General features: G+C 43.1%; 1 protein-coding gene across 5 annotated transcripts in view; it reads right to left on the minus strand.

Annotated features, from left to right (window-relative positions):
* Positions 1 to 25,150, minus strand: part of sema6bb (sema domain, transmembrane domain (TM), and cytoplasmic domain, (semaphorin) 6Bb) — a 584,175-nt gene that overhangs the window by 57,974 nt on the left and 501,051 nt on the right. The window lies entirely within an intron of this gene.

The raw sequence follows: 25,150 nt of genomic DNA on the forward strand, positions 1-25,150 counted from the left end.
CCTGATACAAAGTTGGAGAAACTGGATAAACACATGAGGGAGACAAGGATAGAACATTATGCTGATAGAGTTAAATGAAGATAGGTGGGAGGAGGCTCATGGAGAATAAACACCAACATGGACCAATTGGGCCAAGTGACCTGATATTGTGCTTTAGAACATAAGAAATTGGAGCAGGAGGAGACCATACTGCCCCTTGAACCTGTTACTCAATATGATTGTGCCTCACCTTCTACTTCAACTCCACTCTCTCGCCTGCTCGCCATATCCCTATATTCTCTGAGAGGTGAAAAATCTATCCATCTCAACTTTGAATATACTCAATGATGGAGCATGCACAAGCTTCTTGTGGAGAAATTGCAAAGGTTCATAACACTCTAAGTGAAATTTCTCATCATCACATTCCTATATGATTGGGCTCCTTATCCCGAGACTCTGGCCCCGTGTTTTAGATTCCCATCTCAGTATCTATCTTGTCAAATCCCTTCAGAGTCTTGTATGCTTCAATGAGATTGCCTCCCAATCTTCTCTAACTCCAGAGTGAATATCGGCTCAATTTATTCAGTCTGGCACGAAAAGTCAACCCTCTTCGCCCAGGTGAACCTTCACTGTACAGCCTCGAATGCAAGTATAGCTTTCCTTAGATATGGAGACTAAAATTGCGCACAGTCCAGGGACTGTTTTACCAAAGCCCTGTACAATTGTAGCAAGGCTTCCTTATTCTTGTAATTCCCTTGCAATAAAGGTCAACACTTCATTTAGCTTCTAATTGCTTGCTATATCTGACTGCTAACTTTCCGTGTTCTTCTTACGAGTACGCATCAACATTTAAAAGTTCCATGCCTTTTAAAAAATATTCCCCTTTTCCATTCTTACTACCCAGATGATTATACCCACACACCCCCACATTATACTACATCTGCCATCTTGTTGTCCACTCACTTAACCTGTCTTTATTCCTCTACAGCCTCTTTGTGTCCTCCTCACAGCTTACATGAAATTGCATAGATTGTACAGGTGGGAATGTAAGTTAGACCCTGTTTAAAAGCCTGAAAGAAACCTATTTGCTTTGCTCTATTTATATATTTATTTCCCCTACATTCAAATGAGCTGCTCCCTGATGTCAAAAGTTGACAGTGCGGTCACCATCTGAGTAAATTTAATTCATTTTCTAACAAAACAATTCATTTGACAATCTGGAAAGTGGTGCAATTTGAAGTTTATAATGAAGAATTCAAAATTCTATGAGGGTGCATCAAGGGACCAATGAGGGGGGAAAACATTCAAAAGCATTTATTTAGCTTGGATATTAAATATTTAGTTCTGATCAAATCCAAATTAAGCCTCATTATGTAAACAGTGCTGTTGGGAGCAGGCCACATATTGTGTTATATTGAGAGAAGCCCAATTTATGAAGATGGGAAACCCTTGGCACATCAGCAAAGCAACCTGAATCTCCCTAGAGCAGTTATAACGAAATCACAGCCTGTGCTGTGGACTCAAGCCAACAGCAAACTAGTGTACCTCTGCCAGAATTGCATTCATTTGGGGTTCTCAACAGCCAACCAGAGAGGAATTTTTATCTCATTCCCGTGGGCTGCTTCTAAAAAATTAAAGAGGTAAGATACTTTTATTTGGCTTTGTCCATAGACATCTAAATGTTGTGATTGTACCAGTTTTCCTATTAAATGGAAAACCAAGTAACTTTTCTGCTAACCTGTTGGGGTTCATCATATAACCAGGCTGTGTTTGGTGGGGGAACAGATGCACTGGGTTCTTTATCATGTTGTATTTGTCCTCTCTCTCTTTGCCACACGTTCACCATCATGGATTAAGCTACCCTCTATACTTAAACCAATGTGAGGTGCACGGAGTGCATTGTTGCAGAGTGGAATCACGGCGAGTTTGGTGAGTAGGGAGTGAAAGTTTAAATTTTAAGGGTTGATCTTTTATAAAAATCTAGTACTGCTTGCTTGCAATTTAGCATTTTACTTAAATTTACAGTTTTAAGTCTCTTAGAGGCTTGGGGGCAGGGTTAATAAAGCAAACCAAACCCTCTGCTGGAGAGCAGGTGAGATCAGCAAATATAGTAACTGGCCTAACCTGGCTCTCGAGCTGCCAGATAGGAGAGTCATCTGAATTTCAGTAGTATAAGTAAGAGAAGGTAAGTGCCCTGTCACAGAGTGCATTATTGCAGAGTGGAGTCACTGTGAGGCTTTTCTACTTTATTCAGCATCCAGGGTTTGAAAAGCTGCATGAGAGGGATGATTTTTGAAAACATTGAAGAGTGACATCACAGGGGAAACATAAGTTCATTGAGTGACCAGTAGCCAACATGAAAGGAGCGGTGGCCTTGGTAAGTAGGGCATGGTGAGTATTTCCATTGTCCAGTCTTTAAAGTAAAATTTGGTCTTATGCTTTAAACACTACTTAACCTAAAGTAAAGTAAGGTCCCTAGAATATATTCTTCTTTAAACTAGAAGTAAAAGTAAAGGGAGGTTTTTTTTATTTACTTATGGGACGTGGGAGTTGCTGGCTAGGCCAGCATTTATTGCCCATCCCTAATTGCCCTTGAGAAGGTGGAGGTAAGTTGCCTTCTTGAATCGCTGCAGACCCTGTGGTGTAGATACACCCGCAGTGCTGTTAGGGAGGGAGTTCTAGGATTTTGACCCAGTGACAGTGAAGGAATGGTGATATAGTTCCAAGTCAGGATGGTGAGTGACTTGGAGGAGAACTTAGGTGGTGGTATTCCCATGTATCTGCAGCCCTCGTCCTTCTCAGAGTCACAGAGTCTTAATGGCAAAGAAGGAGGCCATTCGGCCCATCATGTCTGCACTAGCTCGCCAATGAGCATTATGACCTAGTGCCATTGCCCTGCCTTTTCCCCATGCCCCTGTAGCTTGTTTCTATTCAAATAATCATCTAATACCCTCTTGAATGCCTCAATTGAACCTGCCTCCACCACACTTCCACGCAATGCATTCCAGACCTGAAGCGTTCGCAGTGTGAAAAAGTTTTTTCTCACATCACATTTGCTTCTTTTGCAAATCATTTTAAATCTGTACTTTCTCATTCTTGACCCTTTTACGAGTGGGAACAGCTTCTCCCCATCTATTCTGTCCAGCCTCCTCGTGATTTTGAAAACTTCTATCAAGTCTCCGCTCCGCCTTCTCCTCTCCAAGGAAAACAATCCCAACTTCTCCAATCTATCCTTATAGCTGAAGTTTCTCACCCCTGGGACCATTTTTGTAAACCTCTTCTGCACTCTCTCCAATGTGTTCACATCTTTCCTATAATATGGTGCCCAGAACTGTACACAATTGACACTAGATGGTAACAGTCGTGGGTTTGGAAGGTGCTGTGTAAGGAGTCTTGGTGAGTTTCTGCAGTGCATCTTGTAGATGGTACACACCGCTGCAACTGTGTCGGTGTCAGAGGAAGTGGATATTTGTGGATGTGGTGCCAATCAAGTGGGCTGCTTTGCCCTGGATGGTGTCAAGCTTCTTGAATGTTGTAGGAGTTACACTCATCCAGACAAGTGGGGAGTATTCCATCACATTCCTGATTTGTGCCTTGTAGATGGTGGACAGGCTTTGGGGAGTCAGGAAGTGAGTTATTCACTGCAGGATTCCTAGCCTCTGACCTGCTTTTGTAGCCACAATATTTATATAGCTTGTCCAGCTCAGTTCCTGATCAATGGTAATCCCTAGGATATTAAAAGTGGGGGATTCAGTGATGATAATGTCATTGAACGTCAAGGGGTGATGTTTAGATATATTCTTGTTGGAGATGGTCCTTGCCTGGCACTTGTGTGGCACAAATATTACTTTCAACTTGTCAGCCCAAGCCTGGATGTTGTCCAGGTGTTGCTGCATTTGTGCATGGACTGCTTCAATATCTGAGTTGTGAATGGTGTTGAACATTGTGCAATCATCAGTGAACATCCCCACTTCTGACCTTTATGATGGAAGGAAGGTCATTGATGAAGCAGCTGAAGATGGTTGGGCCTAGGACACTACCCTGAGGAACTCCTGCAGTGATGTCCTGGAAATTAGATGATTGACCTTCAACAACCACAACCATCTCCCATTGTGCTAGGTATGACTCCCACCAGTGGAGAGTTTCCCCCCTGATTCCCATTGACTCCAGTTTTGCTAGGGCTCCTCGATACCAAACTCGATCAAACGCTGCCTTGACGTTAAGGGCAGTGACTCTCGCTTCGCCTCTAGAGTTCAGCTATTTGTCCATGTTTGAACTGAAGATGTAATGAGGTCATGAGCCCTGGCAGAACCCAAACTGAGCATCAGCGAGCAGGTTATTGCTAAGCAAGTGCCACTTGATAGCAATGTTGATGACCCCTTCCATTACTTTACTGATGATCGTGAGTAGACTGATGGGGCAGTAATTGTATTGGTTATATTTGTCCTACATTTTGTGTACAGAACATACCTGGGCAATTTGCGACATAGATGCCAGTGTTGTAGCTGTACTGGAATAGCTTGGCTAGGGGCGTGGCAAGTTCTGGAGCACAATTCTTCAGCACTATTGCTGGAATACTGTCAGGGCCCACAGTTTTGCAGTATTCAGTGTCTTCAGCCATCTCTTGATATCACATGGAGTGAATCGAATTGGCAGAAGATTGGTACCGGTGATGTTGAGGACCTCTGGAGGAGACAGAGATGGATCATCTACTCCGCACTTCTGACTGAAGATTGTTGTGAATGCTTCAGCCTTACCTTTAGCACTGATGTGCCTGGCTCCTCCATCATTGAGGATGGGGATATTTGTGGAGCCTCCTCCTCCAGTGAATTGTTTAATTGTCCACCACCATTCATGACTGAATGTGGCAGGGCTGCAGAGCTTAGATATGATCTGTTGGTTGTGGAATCCCTTAGCTCTGTCTATCACCTGCTGCTTATGCTGTTGACACACAGGTATTCATGTGTTGTAGCTTCACCAGGTTGGCATCTCATTTTTAGGTACGCCTGATGCTGCTCCTGGCATGCCCTCCTACATTCTTCGTTGATCCCCTGGCTTGGTGGTAATGGTAGAGTGGGGGATATGCTGGGCCATGAGGTTGCAGATTATGTCCTAGTACCATTCTGCTGCTGTTGATGGTCCACAGCGCCTCATGGATGCCCAGTCTTGAGCTACTAGACCTGTTCAAAATCTATCCCATTTAGCACGGTCGTAGTGCCACACAACACAATAGCAGGTATCTTCAATGTGAAGACAGGACTTTGTCTCTACCAGGACTGTGCAGTGGTCACTCCTACTGATAATGTCATGGACAGATGCATCTGCAGTAGGCAGATTGAAGATGAGATCAAGGATGTTTTCCCCCCTTGTTAGTTTCCTCACCACCTGCCACAGACCCAGTGTAGCAGCTATGTCTTTTAGGACTCGGTCTGTGGTGGTGCTACCGAGCCACTCTTGGTGATGGACATTGAAGTCCCCCACCCGAGTACAATCTGTGCCCTTGCCACTCTCAGCGATTCTTCCAAGTGGTTTTTAACATGGAGTTCTGATTCATCAGCTGAATGGGGTGGGGTTGGGTGGTGGTACTTGGTATTCAGCAGGAGGTTTCCTTGCCCATGTTTGACCTGATGCCATGAGATGTCATGGGGTCTGCAGCCAATATTGAGGACTCCCTGAGTAACTCCCTCCTGACTGTGTACCACTGTGCCACCACCTCTGCTGGGTCTGTCCTGCTGGTAGGACAGGACGGGGATGGTGATGGTAGTGTCTGGGACATGATTTGTCAGGTATGTTTCCATGAGTATGACTATGTCAGGCTGTTGACTAGTCTGTGAGGCAGCTCTCCCAATTTTGGCACAAGCCCCCAGTTGTTTGTAAGGAAAGCTTTTCGGGGTTGACAGGGCTGGATTTGCTGTTGTCGTTTCTGGTGCCTAGGTTGATGCCGGGTGGTCTTCCCAGTTTCATTCTTTTTTATTGACTTTTTAGTGGTTAGATACAATTGAATGAAAAGGCCTAGCAAGCCAGAAGGCAGTTAAGAGTCAATCACAATACGGCAGATCTGGAGTCACATGTAGGCCAGACCAGGTGAGGACAGCGGATGTTCTTCCTTAAAGGACATTAGTGAACCACGTGGCTTTTTACAACAATTGACAATGGTTTCATGGTCATCCTTAGACTTTTAATTCCAGATGTTTATTGAATTCAAATTTCACAATCTGCCATAATTAAGGGTAAGTCATGGCAGGGCAGCTCGGCCATATGGAGTGCTCCTCCTGTGTGATGTGGGAAGTCAGGGACACTTCCAGTGTCCAGGGTGACCACATATTCAGGAGGTGTCTCCAGCTGCAGTTATTCGGAATCCATGTTTGAGCTGAAGCTGCGGATAGCACATATAGTGAGAGTGCACAGGCAGACAGGGAATGGGTGACTGCTGGACAGAGTAAAAGCACTAGGCAGGTAGTGCAGGAGTCCCCTGGGTCCATCTCCGGCCCCAGAGGTGACACCAGGATGGTATGTTGCCTCCGTGGTGCCAGGGTCAAGGATATTGCTGGATGGCTGCAAGACATTCTGAAGGGGGAAGGTGAAAGGCCAGAGGTTGTGGTCCATATCAGTACCAACGACCTAGGTAAAGAGGGGGATGAGGTCCGGCAAGGAGAATACAGGGAGTTAGGAAATAAATTAAAAAGCAGAACCTCAAAGATAGCAATCTCAGGATTACTCCCAGTGCCACATGCTAGCAAGATTAGGAATAGGAGAATAGACCAGATGAATGCGTGGCTGGAGAGATGGTGTAGGAGGAGAGGGATTTAGATGCCTGAGGCATTGGGACCAATTCTCGGGAAGATGGGACCCCAGCGGGACCGGGACCAATATCCTCACAGGTGTATTCGCTAGTACTGTAGGGGAGGGTTTAAACTAGAATGCCAAGGGAACCTCAGTGGTGAGACACAAGAGGGGGAAACAATGATAGAAATGAAAGATAGAAAAGCAAAAAGCAGAAGTGGAAGGCAGGAAAAACAAGGACTAGCAGAAAATAGGGCCATAGCACAAAAATAAATGTGTAAAAATTGTTAAAAAGGCAAGTCTAAAAGCGCTGTATCTGAATGCATGGAGCATTCACAATAAGGTAGACAAATTCATAGCGCAATTGGATGTAAACGGGTACGATATGATTGCGATTATGGAGAGATGGCTACAGGGTAATCAAGGCTGGGAACTGAATATGCAAGGGTATTCAATATTCAGGAAGGACAGGCAAAAAGGAAAGGGAGGTGGGGTTCTGTTGGTAAAGGATGACATCAGTGCAATAGTGAAAAAAGGATAGAGGATCGTAAAATCAAGGTATGGAATCAGTCCGGGTGGAGCTGAGAAGCAACAAGGGGCAGAAAAAATTGGTGGAAGTTGTCTTTAGGCCTCCGAGCAGTAGCGGTAAGGTGGGGGACAGCATTAAACAGGAAATTAGCGATGCACATAACAAGGATGCTACAGTAATCATGAGTGACTAATCTACACACAGACTGGGCAAACCAATTTAGCAATAATAGTGTGGTGATGAATTCCTGGAATGTGTATGAGATGGTTTTTTTTAGGCCAGTATGTCGAGGAACTGACTAGGGAACAGGCTATTCTGGATTTGGTATTCTGCAATGAGAAGGGGTTAATTAATAATCTTATTGTGTGGGGTCCTTTAGGGAAGAGCGACCATAACATGATAGAATTGTTCATTAGGATGGAAAGTGAAGTAGTCCAATCCGAAACTAGGGTCCTAAATTTAAACAAAATAAACTATGAAGGTATGAGGGATGAGTTGGCTATGATAGATTGGGGAACTTCATTAATAGGCATGACAGTGGAAAGGCAATGGCTAATATTTAAGGAGCGAATGTATGCTTTGCAACAGTTGTACATTCCTTTCTGGCACAAAAACACAACAGGAAAAGCTGGTCCAACCATGGCTAACAAAAGAAATTATTAGATCCAAGTGCAGTCCTATAAAGTTGCCAGAAAAAGCAGCAAGCCTGAGGATTAGGAGCAGTTTAGAATTCAGCAAAGGAGAAACAAGAGATTGATCAAGAAGGGGAAAATAAAGTTTGAGAGTAAACTTGCAAGGAACACAGAAGCTTTTACAGTCTGCTTTTATAATGGAGAATTTATAATGGAGAACAAGGAATTGGCAGAGCAATTAAACAACTACTTTAGTTCTGTCTTCATGGAAGAAGACACAAATAACAACTTCCCAGAAAGAGTAGAGAACCAAGGGTCTACTGAGAAGGAGGAATTGACGAAAATTAGTATTACTAAAAAAATAGTTCTGGAGAAATAAATGGGACTGAAAGCTGATAAATCCCCAGGGCCTGATAATCTACATCCCAGGGTAGTAAAGGAGGTGGCCATGGAAATAGTTGGTTGTAATCTTCCCAGATTCTGGAACAATCCCGGCAGATTGGAGAGTGGCAAATGTAACCCCACTATTTAAGAAAGGAGGGAGATAACAGGGGCCTACAGACTGGTTAGCTTAATATCTGTAGTAGGGAAAATGCTAGAATCTATTATAAAGGATGTGACAACAGGACACTTAGTAAATATCAATGGGGTTAGACAAAGTCAACATGGATTTATAAGAAGGAAATCATGTTTAACAAACCCACTGGAGTTTTGAGGATGTAACCAGCAGAATGGATGAGGGAGAACCAGTGGATGTGGTGTATTTGGATTTTCAGAAAGCTTTTGATAAAGTCCCACGTAAGGGGTTAGTATGCAAAATTAAAGCACATGGGATTGGGGGTACTATACTGGCATGGATTGAAAATTGGTCCACCAACAGGAATCAGTAGGAATAAATGGGTCTGTAGGAGTGGCAGGTGGTGACTAGTGGGGTACCGCAGGGATCAGTGCTTGGGGCCCAGCTATTCACAATATATATCAATGATTTGGTTGAGGGAACCAAACGTAATATTTCCAAGTTTGCTGACGACCCAACTAGGTGGGAATGTGAGTGGTGAGGAGGATGTCAAGAGGCTTCAAGACGACTTGGATAAGTTGAGTGAGTGGGCAAATACATGGGAGATACAGAGTAGTCCAGTAGGACTGAGATGAGGGTGGTGAACCTGTGAAATTCTCTACCACAGAAAAAGTGGAGGTCAAGTCACTAAAGGCGTCAAGGGGCATGGTGAGGGAGTGGGAATATGGCTTTGAGGTAGAGGATCAGCCACAATCCTACTGAATAGCAGAGCAGGCTTGAGGGGCTGAATGACCTACTTTTGCTCCTATTTTCTATGTTTCTATGATGACAAGTCACTGAGGCCAGTTCTAGAAATTCATTCTAAAGTCGTACATTTCTTTAATCTGCCACATCACAAATATTGAAATTGAGTAGCATCTACTCGCAGATAACCTGCTCACAGATGTTCATTTCTAATTCTACCAGAATCACTTAGCCCTTAACTTCATTTCAGCCATGACCCAGACATGGATGCAAAACCTGAATGCCAGAGGAAAGGTGTGGGTAATTGTTCTTCATAGCAAGGCAGCATTTAACTGACTACAGCACCAAGGATTCGTAAGGTAACTGAAGTTAATGAAAGTCAACATAGAAACCCTCCAAAGGCAACAACCATACCTGGTTCAGGAGTATGGTTGGAGTCATATCTAGTGCAAAGGAAAATGGTTGTGGTTGTTGGAGGTCAATTATTTCAGTTACAGGGCATCACTACAGGAGTTCCTTAGGGTAGTGTCCTAGACCCAACCGTTTTCAGCTACTTCATCAATGACCATCATAAGGTCAGACGTGGGATGTTCGCTGATTGTGCAATGCTCAGCACCATTTGCAACTCCTCAGATACTGAAGCAGTCCATGTTGTCATGAAGAGATATTATTGTATATAATGTTACTGGAAATTATTTTAAATTGGACTTGTAGTAGGGTCTGTGTCTGTGGGTGTGTCTGTGTGTCTTAATTGGATTAAAGCCAGCTAGCCTGGTGTATATTGGCTTTGAGATGTTAAACAGTAAGGTAAAGGGGACACTTGCATTTTGTTGAATAAACCATTCAAAGACTGGGGGTAAAATCTTGCACCTAGCTAGGAGACACCAAGCATTATGTTTAAATTACAAATAAAATTGGTACTATGAAAGGGGTTTTATTGTTAGAAGAGGTGGAGTTCAAAGGGCCTGGTGATACAATGAGAATTTACATTCAAAGGGAAGGCTAGGTATAAACAGAAGAGCTTTGTGCGAATGAGTCAGAGGCGTGTAAGATCTAAGCCTACCACTGTCTACAAAGGAAACAAATTGAAAGGAACCTCATTTTGAATTCTTAAGGTAAAATGTGCTTTGCCTGGTGTCTGTTTAAAGTCTGTGGGTTGCTTTTGCCTTGGTGAAGATATTTACCTGGGAGTAATTAATTTGGGGATTTGTTTAAAAGTTATTATGGTAGTAATTTGTAGACATGCTTTTGTGTTTAAATTTATTGTTTAATTAATAAATGTTTTTAAAAAACCTCTCGAAGCATGTTAGTTTTATTCCTGAATGTCCAAATGTAGCAAGACCTGGACAATATCCGGCTTGGGGTGACAAGTAACATTCGCACCACACAAGTGCAAGGCAAAGACCATCTCCAACATGAGAATCTAACCATCACCCCTTCATATTCAATGGCATTACCATCGTTGAATCCCCCACCATAAATATCCTGGGGTTCCCATTGATCAGAAACTGATCTGGACTAGCCATATAAATACTGTGGCTACAAGAGCAGGTCAGAGGCTAGGAATGCTGTGGCGAGTTACTCGCCTCCTGACTCCCCAAAATCTGCCCACCATCTACAAGACACAAGACAGGAGTGTGATGGAATTGTCTCCACTTGCCTGGATGAGTGCAGCTCCTACAACACTGAAGAAGCTTGACACCATCCAGAACAAAGCAGCCCAACTGATTGGCACCCCTTCCACAACCATTCTTTCCCTCCACCACTGACGCAGTGGCAGCAGTGTGCAGCAAGTTGCACTGCAGGAACCCAACAAGGTTCCTTAGACAGCACCTTCCAAACCCATGACCACTACCATCTAGAAGCACAAGGGCAGGCAGACACATGGGAACACCACCACCTCGAAGTGCCACTCTCCATCCTGACTTGGAAACCTATCGCCGTTCCTTCACTGTCGCTGGGTCAAAATCCTGGAACTCCCTCCCTAACAGCACTGGGTGTACCTCCATCACATGGACTGCAGCGGTTCAAGAAGGCAGCTCACCACCACCTTCTCAAGGGAACTAGGAGATGGGCAATAAATGCTGGTCTAGCCAGTGATGCCCACATCCCATAACAAAAAAGGAAGGCAATCATTGTAGTAGGAGACCAATCAGTGCAGGATGTTGATTTTTTTTTTCACAAAGGCAATACATTTCATCTAGCCAGAATTGCCTATCTTAACCTGCATTGAGGTTGCTGCTTTAAACAAAATGATTCTTGGGTCAGTTCAGGAGGCATTAAGAATCAATTACTTGAATATTGCTGAAAAGAGAGACATGTTGCCAAAGCTCTTCCTCTTGCACTCATCAGGACAAAATACAAGAATGCCAAATTTCAAGTTGCAACAATTTATACTAGAGGAGAAAAGGGTGCTGATTGGGTGAATAGTCAACTCTGGCTGAGGTTTGCCATGGAGAAATCAACGGCGCACTATAGGCTCCCCAAGCTCCTTGAGAAAAGGTGCAAGACTTGAACATGTTCCCTTTTTGTTTTCAGAGAATGGGTCCCTGCATATGAATGCATGTTGCTTCAAGCGTGCAGAAATGAGCTTGACTAATAATCTTAAATTGGCTGTTAGTGTAGATATTAGCGTACTCTGGATATTGAGCAAGAATTGTAGGTTTGCACCTCAAGCTAGATGTTTTGTTTTGAGTTTTGCAAGTGCAGGCTGGTCGAGTACAGTCTGTACTCTGCCTATTACAAATAACCAAAGGAACATCCTGTTTGATTCGATTAGCCAATCAGTGGGACATGTGGCCTACATACCCGACATTGCACTGGCACTGAAATTCATATATGACATCATTCAATTGTGTGGTACGCAGAACGCCTTTTTGCAATGATGACAGCATGCTGTTAGTGGAAAATACCATTCATATAGCCACTGCATAGTAACAGTGTGAAATAGCTTGCTTAACCTGTTCAAATTTTTGAGATACTTTGCCTTTCCAGGGTAATTTGAGGCAGACTGGGTGCTTTTCAGGTCTGAAAGTGACACTCTTTGGCCCATTTGTGACTTGCGTGATGCACAGCAAACAATGATCTGATCAGGACAGGCATTGTCCTGCAGGATCGCTTTGATGCGCTCTGTCTATCAAGCTTGCAAGGCATGATTCTGTTCTCTGCGAACAAAAGGAATATGTTCTAGACTTGCGCCTTTTTTTTGAATTACCCAGGAGCTTGGGGAGTCTGTAGTTCCCATTGGCTGAGACCTTGCCATGGAGAAAGCAATCAGCCAAGTTGCCAACCAGCCCTTTCCTCCTGTAGTATAAATTATTGTGATCATTTGAAATTTGGCATTCTTGCATTTGTCCTGATGAGTGCAAGATGAAAAGCTTCAGCAACATGTCTCTCTTTTCAGCAATCTTCAAGTTCTATACTACCAAATGACAATCAATGACTTTGTGTAGGACAAAGGTCACTTGTGGGGTTGCTGATTCTCTGTCCTGAAGGGCATTGGTAAAACCCAACTAGTGCACTAATAATTCAGTTCTTTCTGGAGCCACAAGAAAATAAATTGCTTTATTGAAATCAACTTCAGAACGTGCCATATGGGATTTGAACTCTTTACCTCTGGGGTGCTCAATATAGGCACAGGAAAGGCTATTCAGACATTTCAGTTAAGTAATTTATTTAGATCTTGGCTGAGCTGTACCTTAAGGTCTTTGATTCACATCCCTGTTACCTCTACCTAATAATTGGCAGATTTTAAGTTTTGAAAATTTCTATTGACCCAGCATCCACAGCCACTGCAAAACCATAGCCATCACACTGCCAATTCTTTGGGCAGTGTCCCAGGCTGAACCATCTTCAACTGATTTGTGCATGAACCACCCTCTATCAAGAGATACTTTCTGATATGTACTTTTTCAAGATGGAAGCACTACAGCTTATCCAGTCTTTCCTCATAATTCATCCATTGAGCGCTAGAAGATCCACCGCCACCTTTTCAGTTCAACTAGGGTTGAGCAATGAATGTGGCCTTGTCAGCATCATGTACAAGGTCATCAGAACAAAAACAGAGCCTGGCAACTGCAATATAAAGGACCCTTGAAGTCATGCAGAGGAAAACCCTGAGATAAATTGCTAGTGTTCAAGGGATGAGAAATTATGAAAGACTTGATAAACTTTAGTTCTTTAGTCTTGGAAAACATTATCAGAAAGGACTTCTTGAAGTATGGAAAGAAGATCAAACCTAATAGGATAAAGAAATAAATGCAGATCAATATGCTCAAATGCGCCAGGGTGACAGGACAAAGAGGAGTGTGAAGGGCAGACTTTATTAGGACATATGATGGGAAGCATTTATTTACATAGCAAAAAAGTTGAAGCCAGTACATTGGATTCATTTAAGAAACAGCTAGATTCTATAATGGAAAAGCAGTAGAATTGGTGTCCTGGAAGGATATGATCAAATGGGTTTCTTCATAGGAGCCATTCTTGTGAATATTTTGTGTGACAACAGCAAAGGGCAGTTTTAATACTAAAGACAATGGCTGGAATTTTCTGACCCCATTGGCAGTGGGCATCATGGCAGGGGACAATATGGCGAGAAGGCCAAAAATTGGTTTTGCACCGTTATGAAATCGATTTGCAATCATCCGCTCCATCCGTCAATGGCAGGCCATATTTCCTGCTGCCGCATGTCGGGAACCTAATTTCAATATTTTAACATCTCATTATAAGCCCTGCTCACCGGAATCACCCCCCTGCCCACCCCCATCCCTGCCCCCCATCACTGGATCATCCAGGCACATTGGCGTGATTGCACGCCATGTTTCACAACTATACATAAGTGATGTGCACTTGGTGAGCTGCCCTTTGCTCAGGACTTCGAGGTTTGTTTGCCTACCTCGCTTCAGGCAGCACTCACGGTCATCAGTGCCAGGCTTCACAGGCAGCACCACATCGCTTTTAGAGGGGCTCACCAGCAGCTCTCTGCCTATCAGACCAGCCGTAAAACCAACCCCGCCTTTCAATGGCTGCAGGGCTAGAGCTTGCTTGGGGAAGGGGAGAACTGGCCTCGGGCAAGGGAAGAGGCTGCAGGGCAAGGGCTGTACTGGGGAAGGTGGGTATCCCAACGTGTGTGTGGGGACACATGTTGATCTGTGCAAGTGGCCTCAAGATGGTGAGGGCTGAGAAGTCAGTCTCCAGAGGAGATGAGGCCAGATGGAGATGAGGATGCGTGTGTGAGAGAGTGAGTGGTGATGTCCTTTGAGCTGGCAGTGAGTGAGATGCCAGTGAATGTGTGATGGCCTTGTGAGTGTGTGAGTTTAGAGTGATGAGATGGCCCCTTACCCTGGAGGCACAGATGTGATTATTCGTATGTTTTCTGCACTGGATGGCCGACCTCTTGTGTGCAGCATTGGCACTGACTGCCTCCCAAGCTGGAGTGGTGAGGCAGATGTGCCTCCTGCAGCAAGAGTGGGGGTAGAGAACATCTTGGAGGGCTCAACGGCATCCCGAAGATATGTCACTGAATTGGGGGGGCTGCACTCTTGTTGGCTTTTGGGGCCATGTCTTCACCGGAGCAGTCCTGGACTACACTTTAAATATGGCGCCCTGTATAAGGAAGCATTGTGTAACGGTGTGGCGGGCAAATCGGAGGCCGCTTGCCAGCGAGATGGTGTGCTTCCTGAGGCTGCATAATTAATGAGGCGGGAATGGGACGATGTGGCGTGAAAACCCGCCATTGCAGCCGACGGGTAAAACTACTTTTTCCTGCCCGCTACCACACTTTGTGTAAGCCTGGGACACTTCTGCCCAATATTTTTAAATTGATTCCCATGAAAATATATCTGATTTAAAAACTATGCAAATTGAAGTATATGATAATGTATGTGTGTATGCACACATGTGCGCGCGCACACACACATCTTGTGTGTGTATATATATTCCTGCTAATTTAAAATCATGCTTTGCTTGAAAAAATAATGAATTAGTGAGCAGTGCAATTTAAGGAATTTTAAAATTAAGGGGAAGATTTCTGCAAGACTTCAATTTAAATTCACAGATAATTAAATTAACCAACTTTGAATAAAGATGAGTACACAGTGCATACTCAACTAGCTTTGAGATGCGCCTGTCACAATTTGGATGTCTTATTTTGTCAGATATGTAAATTCCTGTGTCACACTTAAAAATAAACGAAGGGAAGGAAGCCAGTTTCCTCAGCAAGAGAAAATATCCTTTAATTGACCTCAAGATCTATCTACTACCAGTAATAAGACCTTGCAGACTCAAAATGGATGGGTCAGGTTACACACTGATTCTCTTTAGCAACAGAATGATGTGTGGTGTGTTAAATGGTATAATGCTCCTGTTCTTATGAAATAGCTTATCATCTGACCTACCATGAGCAATACCATGGATGATTTGCTAGTATAATGTGACATTTTTATAATGCACTTACATGAGTCACAGTGATGCCAGTCTGGCCACAGGACGCTGCAGAAAACCAAAGAAAGAAAGAATGCGCCTTCATGGTAAAAATGTTGACCTGCTCTACAGAACAACAATGATTGGATTTGTTTAACTTAGTGGTGTAGAATTAATTATGATCATGAGCTCTTTGGGCAACTACATTGCATAGTGTGTTACTGAGCAAAAATAAGCTGGAAGTTCACAGATCCAGCTCTTGGTGATGGGAAACATTAGCACATTTCCTACTCTAAATGCTATCCATTGAACCCTGTTTGAAGTGGGGTTTCAAATCCTTCAGGGTTTTTCTGGAGCCTCCAGGAATTAAAGATCCTGGACACTGATATCAGCAACCAGGGAGAATAATAGGAGCATAAAAAGAGGTGTGTTTTTTGAATGGGAAGAAGTGTCCATTTGGCTGGCTGGAGGTGTGAGTTCATGTGATGAAACCTCAAGGAAAATGTCCATCCAGAGTAGGAAGGTGCGAGTAAGAAGACCCTCAGCTGTGATATCTTGCAGGGACTCAATGTCTTGGTTCACAAGTGAATAATAGCTTCTTGGGCATGGTACTGGAGGCTGGTCAGCCCATATGGAACTGAATCCCAACAGGAACTGGCACATACAGGGCAGATAATTGGGGATGGTACAATTACAAAGTAAGTGCTAAGCTGTCAGCCAGTGGGTAACACTCTTGCTTCTGAGTCACATGGTTTTGGGTTCAAGTCTCACTCTAGGGCTTGAGCACAAAAATCAAGGCTGACCCTCTAGTGCAATGCTGAGGGAGTACTGCATTGTTGGAGGTGCCATCTTTTGGCTGAAATGTTAAACGGAGGGCCCCATCAGGTAAAAGATGTAAAAGATCCTATGGCACTATTTCAAAGAAGAGCAGCAATGTTATTTCTATAGCCCTGGCTAATATTTATCCCTCGATCCAAAATCACAAAAATAAACAGATTATCTGGTCATTATCACACTGCTGTTTGTGGGAGCTTGCTATGTGCAAATTGGTTGCCATGTTTCCTACAATACAACAGTAAGTACACTTCAAAAATAAATCATTGGCTGTAAAGTGCTTTGAAACATCTGGTGGTCATGAGAAGCATTATATAAATAAAGTTTTATTTTCTTTGTGCAAATTGTAAATTCACCTCTCTTTCCTTGCTTTGTGACAGATGTTATTGCTTTAATGAGACTAAGTTCCCTGCTCTCCTGAAGTTAAAAAAAGGAAGTTTGGTTATGAGACTTTGTATTTTCTTTTTAAATAATTTTAATGACTTTGACTCTGCCCTAATCATAATTTAGTCTAGCAGAAAATAGTTGTTACAGTCGAATGCTCATTACTTCTGGATGATTCTGTATGGCCGGGTTGAAAGAAGTAGCAGACGCGGTATGAAAAGAATTGCCTTGACAGTTAAGGGCATGCAGAGACTTAAATGAAACTCAGTGTCAAGGCTGATTAATTTCCCCGTTCGTACACATCTTTCCTGTATCAAAATCTGTTTCCCACTGTCGCACTAATTGAAATCCGTTAATTTTAATGACTTTGTCTCTCTCCACACCTTGCTGCCCATAAAACAAGTTTGACAGGTATATGTACTTGAACATATTACTATTGTAATACAGAAAGATCAATTGAAACTTCCATTACCGTGTGCAATAACTAATAAGGTAGGAATGCTAGAAGCTGCAGCGATTTTTGAAATGCTGTCATTGTGTTGATTGTAAGGTGGGGGTTTAGGATGTAAAAACACTTAATTAATGCTCACGTGAATGCACTGTTACTACAAGATGAAACTCATCACTGCAAAATGTTTTGACCTGTTTGCCTTGCTTTATATGTTGGATAAAAAAAATGCACCTAATTAGCATTTTATAATTTATTTTCTACCATTCTAATTTTCATCTCTCCTTCCTGTAAGGCCCATTCTTGGTTACAGGTCCATGGACATCACTTGCCCTCCATTCTTCATGCAGGAAGCTCCCAGCTTGTTCACCAGTCTGTGCTCAATTAGTGTAGCAGTAGTAGAGCTGCTAAAATTGGCCACATGTTGTGAGTAACCTGCTGATAGTGTACATCAGAAGAAGGAAAGTAAGAAAGGAAAAAAAAATTGCAGGAGGCCCCAGAACATCACACATCCAATCATTCACCGCAGTATGGCAACTGCCTGGAGGTAACCTTCAGCCAGCAAACTAGGGGTGTGGAGAGGGAGCAAGGAAGTCTGTGAGGCCTTCCCTGCCTAACTGTCCTGTGGGGAGCCTCCATTTCCACAATAGTGGCCTGGCAGCTGTTGCCAATTTTTTTTTTACTGCTAAAGTTTTGAAAGGGCTGAGATGGTGCTTCAGGATAGAGATGCTCTCCCTTCTTCCCTCTTACTTGAACTGCAGGCTGGAGCTCCTGTGCTCTTGTTGTTCTTAATTGGATGATGATCGCACCCAACAATTGACCAATCCAGGCAAAATCCATGCCAGGTTGCTTCTCCTGGCAGTGGCGGTGGAGGGGGGATGGTGGGGGTCAAAACCCACATCTGACCCCAGTGACAAGATCCCAACCCAAAACACAACATTCTGTCCCAGGTATCTCAGCCTATACCAGGGATCTAACTTGGGGATTTTTCTGGTCAGCGTGCCTCAGCTACTCACTGAATAACTTTGTCAAACCTTTTGAAGGACTTTCAACATATCAATACATTAGCACCATGTTACAAAACAGAATCATTGCACGGACATTGAGGGAAAGTGGTCACCTATGGACAATTCCATGGATAGGCAGGCTGAAACAATAAAATACTCCATGGACCACGATGAGGGGATTTGGAGTAAGAGGTAATCCAGGTGCTCCACTCTCAGCTCTCTCTCTCCTACTGATGGATGGTTACATATTAATTCTGCTACTGGATTATTGTTCAGGAATTGCAGGTCTTGTAGAAAGGAGAGCAGGAAACAATTTGCATTTGTATAGCAGCTTTCAGTATCTGAAGGCGATTAAAAGTGCTTCACAGCCAATTAAGTACTTTTGAAATGTAGTCACTATTGCAATCTAGTGGAACATGGCAGCCAATTTGCACACTTCAAGGTCCTGTCAACCAACAATGAGAAAATGATTACATAGGGCAGGATTTTACGAGTCGGCGAGCGGGGGTGGGGCCCGCTTATCGAGGCGTAAAATGACACGCGGTGACGTTGAGGGGAATGCCTGATGTCACCACTCCCGATTTAAATTTTCAGGAAGGCAGGAGTGCAGCAAAATCAGCTACGTGCCTGCCAATGGCCAATTGAGGATATTGACAGGGTCAATTAAATAATTAATGGATCTGCCCATCCAACCTTAAGGTTGGCGGGCAGGCCAGGAGCCCCGGGGGGAACTAGAAAAACATGAAACCTCATCCACGGGCGGGATGAGGTTTCATGTAGGCTTTAGAAAATTTTAATAAAGATTTTGTAAAAATTATGGACATGTCCCAACTCATGTGATGGATACATTGTCACATAAGGGGACATGTAAGGGAAATTTTATTTTTCTATTTTTAGGTTTTTTACATGTAGAACCAATCTCCCTGAGGCTGCACTTAGCCTCAGGGAGATGAGTGCACTCTTTCGTGCGCATGTGTGAAAGAGCGGACTCTCGATTTTGGGAATCCCCCCCCCACCCGCACAAGGGGCACATAGCGCTTCAATGTGGACGTCACACTGGGCGGGCTTTAATTGGCCCGCCCACGTAAAATGGCGCCGCGCCGATCGGAAGCAGGCCTGTACGCGCCCGCCCATCAACTTCCCCCCCCAACCGACGGGGGGAAAATTCAGCCCATAGTCTGTTCTTGTTGGTGTTGGTTGAGGGTTAAATTTAGGTGAGGTGAATTCTCCTGCTTACTTTGAATGAGATACTTTACATCCCCCGGATAGGGAAGACAGGATCTCTGTTTAATGTTTCACTGAATGACAACACCTCTGACAATTTAAGGAAGCCCTCCTTCAGTACTGCCATATCCATCTCGATCAAATGCTCCTGTCTCTGGAATGGGGCTTGGGAGCAATTAGTTCAGATGCAGCACCAAGAAAGAACCAAAGGTGAAACAGATGAACCATGGCGTAAAAATAAATGTTTATAAAGAAGCTGGATAAATATCCAGTCAAAAATTGAACTGGGGGTTTTGGAGATAGAGCTAGATCTAGGAGTATCCGAGCATTTTGTCTTCACAGGCCATTCAGCTGTATTCCATGGAGACCCAGGATTCACAAATAACACTTAAATCCATATTCATATTGATTTGCACATATTGAAAGATGATAATATGAACATATCTAGGTATTCCGATTTTGAGATTCATCCACCAATGAGCAACAGTACTAAGATTAGCCCTATCCAAACCTCCAGCTCTATGAAATTCAAACCGATGGGAGTCAGAAATATAAGCACAAACAGAATTAAGTTGCTGTTCTTTTGTGGACTGAAATGCCAGTGCTCACAAAGCCCACTTGATATATGGACTGAGATTGTCAAGTCCTGTTTGGGACTCAATGTGTGGCTGTGGTTGGGGTGCAAAGGGCCCAGGTGGAGGGAGGACAACAGATGGTGGGACTGATAATGGAGATGTTAGGATGGATAAGTGTTCTGAAGTGTAGTTTGATTAGCATCGGAGTTTAAGAAATAGGAATCCAGAACTCTTGTAAGATGAAAGATTGATGGCCACAGTGCTGGATGCCACCCAGCTTAAAAAGAGGGAGAATGAGATTCATCAGGAAATAATTGCTTGGTGATTCCCAACTTGGTTTTAAACATTTAAGTTCTAGAGAGAAGTGAAGAAATAAAAGCAATCCTTCAAGAAGCAAGAGTTTTAAATGATTCGTATAAATTTAGTTTCAACATAGATTCACGTGAGAAAGAAAGTAATAGATGAGTATGCTGATGGGATTAGATGAAGAGGGGGTTAGAGGGGGCTGTTGTTGGGCATAAATAGACCAGTTGAGCCAAATTCCTGTGCTGCATGTAGACTCAATGTAACAAAAAGCCTTGATGTAGGAATGCAAACGCCAAAAGCCATTATTCTCACAGCTCCTCATGACCTTCTCCCTAACCTCAGTTGCTGTGCATAACTTGGGAGGTCAGCATATAATTGACAGAGAATAGACTTTAAAGCCCTATTTCCAGCAAGAAGTGCTGTGTCTGCAGATTAATGTCTTCAGAGTCAGGCTACCATTATTTATCCAGCACAGGAATTGCTTATGGAGAGGAAATACAATTCAAATGACCTGCCAACACATTGGCCCTGTTAGCTCAAATGCCTCATCAATATGCGTGCTACGCCTAAAGTCCATTTTATATTAAATGGAAGCATCTTGAAAGCACCTGGAGTAAAAATTCTAGGGTTGCTTCCCCCCACCCCCACCCCCACAAACAGCTTTAGATTTTAGAATACAGGTTTTCTGAACTTGTAAGGAATTGTTTGTGGGATGGGTAAGAAATTAGAGTTGAGGTCACAATCGGATCAGTCTTGACCTTACTGGAAGGCGGAGCAGGCTCGAGGGACCAAATGGTCTACTCCTGCTCCTATTACTTATATTTCTTTGTTACGTTTAACCTTACTTCAACTTTAAAGCTGTTTGTTTCCCTAAAATTAACAAAGGTTATGCTTTAGAAATCAAATTTGAAGAACAATTGCACCATGAAAACAACCGTTATATAGGCCAGTGCATTGAGTTGCTGGATGCCTTACAACAAGGTGCGGCAATGATAGCTGTGGGATTCTGGACTGCTGATGACCTTGCAGCCCTGCCATGGCAACTATGTATGTGTGATGTATATGCTGCTTACAGCCCAACAACCTGCCATCATGATGTAGATGTGTGACTGCAATTATCTGATTCTTAGCAACATTATTGCAACATTAGAAGTCATGGAATAGGAAAGGCCAGGTCAAACAATCTCTTTGCCAGATGTGATAAGTGAAATAGCAAAGGAGCTGAGTTTGAGTGGTGTCAGCCTCTATCTCGTAGTAGACCTGACTTTATGGCATGCTCCACTCATCATATATTGAGGATGAATTGCATAAGCACATATCTTCTGGTTTTAAACAATTCTATTAACCTGTACACACACAGCTATTTTAGTTCCTATTTTGTGAACAAACAGTGCTAGCCATTCATTACGCGTACACTCGTCCACAGGCTTTTGCACTGGAAGTTGTGACTATTAGAAATCCAAAAGAGCTTGATGCCCACTGCAGGTGATGTGAGACCTGTGTGCCCCCTTTAAGAATCAGATTGAAGAATCCTTATTGAGGGGGAGAAATATGGGGTTAAGGGTGGTGATCAAAGAGACAAAGAGAAAGTTTAAAAAAAAACAATTTTCTTTTAAAATCTCCAACAATAATTAAAATCTGAAGGATTGAGAGTCCACATGTGTAAAAGTTAGTATTTGGTACCAGAGAAGCCGTTTTGCAGTAATTGAGATTTATCATACAGCTAAAAATGCACTGATACTCAAATGGACAGGTCGAACCTTTTTTGATGTTTTTAGTGGGCAAATACCTCAACCTCATTCCCTTCACTTTAAGTAATATGCTGCGTCTCTTGGCAAACTACCAGTACAGTATAGTGCAAGTTTTGAAGGAGAAAGGCAACTCGGACAGCGGTTTTGATCTGTGTTTAACTGTGCATTGCGCTTGCAGGACATTGTTGTCTGGTTTACTCTTTGGTAAGCGTAAATGCTAATCGCCTCACTGTTATTTTCTACCACAAAACCTGGGCCACTATATAAGGTAAGAGATGGAAATAAGATCAGCCATATTTCATTTTTAAAAATTTGGTTTGACTCTGACAGACCAAAGGAAGGTCCCAGGTACCTATTCTTGACGGCTATGCTGCAACTCTTGCTGGGCTATCTTGAATTGAATTCTCTCTGGCTCCCAATAAATTTTCTTCCCTTCTTGCCTGAAGATATGAACTATCACCACCTGGTTATTTCACCTGACTGCCTGTTCTTCATACATGAGCACCGATGTCCTTGTGGAATGTATTGAACTTGTGTTATCACTCAACAACTACTGAATCACACTCTTCAGCAGGAATCAATGGACAGCGATTAAATACAGGACCCTGCACTGATTTTTCTTTCTCTAACCCAGTGACATTGAGGCTATTTATCATATCATTCCCAAGTAATGTCTTTGAGGTTGACAAATTCAACAACAGCTTGCATTTATATAGAATCTATAACGTAGAAGCCATCCCAAGGTGCATTATAATTGCATAGAAATTGACATCAAGCCAAAGGAGGAGATATTTGGAGGAGTAAATAAAGATTCAGTCAATGATACTGGTATTAAGGAGGGTCTTGATGAGAGGGTTGAGCACAGATTTGGGATCAAATCCAAGAATCTCCTCCATCTTTCTGGCTCAAGAGGCAGGTCATTTAAACTCTGTTCCAAACAAGAGTTTTAATGGTAAGGCCATGAGTTTTCACTTGACACCATTATACTTTGCATAATAACAACCCTCACTGCCATTTACAGGGCCAGCTGGCATTTAACTGATGGGGGAGGGGTCAGAATGAAACCGTTGTTTCAGGATTAAAATTGACCTGCAATGTTAACTCTGTTTCTCTCTCCACAGATGCTGCCAGACCTGCTGAGTAGTTCCAGCATTTTCTGTTTTTAGTTTTGTCACTCAATTACTTTTCTCATGACCCTTGGGCCAAAAAGGGATTTTGCAGAAGTTGAATTTTTGGAACTAATATTCTTGTAATATTGAATAAACATGTGAGGGGTTAACTTTCACGATTATATCCAGTATTGATTTGAACAGAAAGCTTGAATTAGTCTGTCAGTCAGATATTTCACAAGATGCAGTTTCTTTCTGGACTAAACAATAGTGGTTTGAAGTGTTCATTAATAATCTGGGGACATTGTTTACAGTACAAATAACATTATCATGGTAGTATCAGAAATGACCCTGATGTCCCACAGAATTTCAATTATGGCAGCAAACTGTTTAAGTTCATAAGAAATAGAAAGCAGGGGAGGCCATTCAGCCTCTCAAGCCTGCTCTTCTAACCACACCTCCACTCTCCCCATGTCACTTGATTCCCTTAGTGTCCAAAAATCGATCTATTTCCATCTTGAATGTACCCAACAACTGACCATCTACAGTCCTCTGAGGTAGAGAGTTCCCAAGATTCACAACCATATGAGTGAAGAAATATCTCCTCATCCCATTCCGAAATCATTGACCCCTTATCCTGAGACTTTGACACCTAATTCTAGTCTTTCCAGACAGGGGAAATCGCCTCTTAGCATCTACCCTGTCAAGCCCTCCAAGAATTTTATACATTGAGGATGTTATTTTATTGAAGCAGCCTTCTGGAGGCCCCTTGGTTAAACATGCTGAGGGATAGACTATCAAGCTGGAAGAGACTTTCTTTAACAGCTGTTGCTGAGACCAATAGCAAAAGGAGCAGGCTCGCAATTGGCTGGAGCCTTTTGTAAATTGACAGTCTGACACACTGAGACTTCATCTTACAAATCTATACAGTTCACAGTGGTGAGAATGGAAACAGGCAGTCCATAATGAGGGCAGATCAAACTCAGCAGTGGGCAAGGCTTTCTGGTTTTGAAGTTCTGTGGCAGCTTGATGAGCAAAGCTAGGCTAGCTTGAGGTTACAGGAAATAAATACAAGGTTAGAGGCCACGGAGATGATTTTGGTATCCTGTGCCGGTCGGCTGGGTAGTGGGTGGTCCTCCTGGTTCACCCAGCCAATAGCATCAGCATGAGGCCAGATCCATTTCCGTGTGCATACTGATGGCTAAATTGGGTGGCTTCCCCATGTAATTGAAGCATAAATTTCTCACTGAAGGTTGGTGGAGATGGTGAAGGCAATCTTGCAGTGGTGTGGCACACACAGGATCAGGCCATCGATGAGAGATTTTTATAGCACCAGGAAGGTTATAGATGCTCATCCTAGCTCAACAAAACTCTTGTAAAAAGCTTCTTGTAATTTTTTCTTTCTGCCATTCTGCATTCCTTTAAGGAGCACTGGTTTTACTGCTTTGTGCGCAGTGGTACGGCAGGTACACTTGGATTAAGGTCCTAATCGCATCATGCGACCCTGGTTTCAATATGTTAATGAGGTCCCCCCCACCCGCCGCATCCCGCTCACCTCAATCGAGGCCCAAAATTGCATTGGGTGAACCTCAGGTGACAAGTGGGTAGTACTTTTATTTTTACATTTCCTCCATTTGTGCTGGGAAATGGATACAGTCGTGAGATGAAAATTGCCCCTTGCATTCAGAAAGTTAGTGAGTGTAGAAGGGAAAATATATATCATTATGTGAAACTGTGAGCTTTTTGTTCATCTAACTCCTATGCATAGAACCATTTGTTGGTTCAAAGGCTGCATTTAGGGTCATGCAGTCTGTTGTCTGTAAAGGGTAGAATTCATACAGTGGCGCACGAGACATTACAGCAGCTGATGTACAGAGTAAGGACTCTCAGTTGAGATTTCAGGGCTTT

Source organism: Cetorhinus maximus, chromosome 13 (genome assembly GCF_964194155.1).
Source record: "Cetorhinus maximus chromosome 13, sCetMax3.hap1.1, whole genome shotgun sequence".
NCBI lineage: Eukaryota > Metazoa > Chordata > Chondrichthyes > Lamniformes > Cetorhinidae > Cetorhinus > Cetorhinus maximus.